This window comes from Bombus vosnesenskii, unplaced genomic scaffold, assembly GCF_011952255.1.
Source record: "Bombus vosnesenskii isolate JDL3184/JDL3185 unplaced genomic scaffold, Bvos_JDL3184-5_v1.1 scf7180000014820, whole genome shotgun sequence".
NCBI classification, from domain to species: Eukaryota; Metazoa; Arthropoda; class Insecta; order Hymenoptera; family Apidae; genus Bombus; species Bombus vosnesenskii.
In genome coordinates, this window is record NW_022883666.1 from 8845 (window position 1) to 10971 (window position 2127).

General features: G+C 33.2%; 1 pseudogene; it reads right to left on the bottom strand.

Moving 5' to 3' along the window:
• Positions 1-265: 265 nt before the first annotated feature.
• Positions 266-1328, bottom strand: LOC117240623 (annotated as a pseudogene).
• Positions 1329-2127: the final 799 nt, after the last annotated feature.

Consider the following 2127-nt stretch of genomic DNA (forward strand, 5'->3'; position numbering starts at 1 on the left):
AAGGCGGAGAAACGATGCAGAATATTCATAACGTGCACGTGATTCATCTGCATGTTTCAGTTTTGTTGTATATTTCACAATCGAACATTTTCTTTTCTCTTCTATCGTACTCTTGTATCTTGTGACGTGACTGTTTCTCGTGGGAGATAAGAGCAAGACGAAATGCGGTTTTTAGCATTTGGCAAACAAAAAAGGACGAAACTGTTCGCTTTTCTTCTGTTTTCTTACTTTTAAATAGAGATGAAAGATAAAAAGATATATCTACAGAATTTATTCTATTTCCATTACACTATTTTCATCTAAATCAATTGGCTTGCTGAATAAATTCTCCTTGTTTACAGGCATAGCTAATAGAGATTTGGATAGTCTAATATGGCTTATTTTCATTCTTTTTCTTAGCTCTAATACTTTCTTTAAATCTTTCTCGCCAAACCTTATAAATTTAAAATTATTCGCACACTGTAATTCATTATTCCAATTCAATAACATTTCACACTGAGTTGCATTTAAAATATCAGAAATTTCTGAAAAATAAAGGAGGGTGTGTACATCAGGATATATTGAAAATAAATTTGGCTGTAATTCTTTACCTATTCCACGTGTATGATATTCTCCTAGTTCTTTCTACTCTAATTATATGTTCCCTCCTAGCATGCTGTCTACTCCTGTTGCTACCTATAGACCTTTTAATAGTAATTTCTTCCATTTCTTCATCATTTCTTGCTACATACCTTTGGATCAAATATAAAACTATAACTAATCACATCTTTAATGTACAATCTCTGTATCATCATGTGTATACATTTTTGTTTTACCTCCATTTCTAACAAACTTGCAGTTATCTCTGGAGTATAGGGTCACACGCCTGGAATCATATTGTTTCTGATCCACGATATTTTCTCTCTTATTGAATTCTGTTTTATCAAGCAGGACATTTCTGCCTTCTGTCTATTTGATATTCTGAAACAAAACACATTGTCCATTTCGTTCTTTATTACACAAAAGTATTATATAATCATATAAAATAAATGAAATGTACATAACAAAATCACATAATTTAATAGTAATTGTATTTACTTTTTGGCTTTTTTCGTAATAGCGATAGACTTTCTGCTATTTGGGTGTATCATTTTCTTTGGCTTCAGGAATTCTTTTCTCATTGCAGTGGCCTATAAAAGACAACAAAATAAATTAGTTAAAATATTACCATGGCTATGAATTATTTCGATTATCCTAATCATCAAAACTCCAACTCAGGCTATCCGTTTACTCAATGTATAATCATGCACAGGCGAATCGTCGACAGTATCACACGCTTAGAAGCACTAATAGAGTAGACAAAACATCCTACATGCCACAGCTATCGAAACAATAACCAGATAGCAACGGATAGGCGCCTCTGATATACACCCGACGATAACTTCAGAGGGACTAAAACCTCAGTACAAGAAGTCTCCCAAATCAACGTTCTATACCTCTTTGTTATAACACCCTGAACCGTCACTCTGTTGGATTCATACAATAAATTTTACCACTATATCTAAAGTTTAATTCTTTAACTTATTTGTGAAACGTTCGAACTGCGACTCGAGGAGATCACCGGTGATTTGTCAATTTCGTGATTTGTTGTGTCTCGTATATGATAACAGCAACGACGGCGACGCCTCTCGATAGTAAAAGTAATATCGAAGTATACCTTCCTACCATGACATTTCCGGGCTAACAAACTTCAAAATTGGTTTCTTTTGTTTCAAGATATTTTTAGCTATTTTTTTTTAATCTTATAATGATAACCTATTTTAAAATGTGCAATGTTTGATAAATGTACATTAGTAAAATTTCATACGAAGAAAGGTTTTGGGAATCCGTATTATATTCAGCGAGCAGAAAACGAAGACTTGACGGAAGTTGACAACAATGGAGATAAAAGTCTTTATCGTAATATTGTTTTTATTGATTTTAACGTCAGATGGAACGGGTTTCGACAGAAAACGATCCACCAAATTTCAAAGAGGTAACGAGCAAACTTCAAGTAAAAACGAGCAGAAGTCAACACCCGATTATTATTATTACTGCGACTCAACAGAGTTTGGAGTAGTATTATACAAAAGATTCCGTATTTGCGTT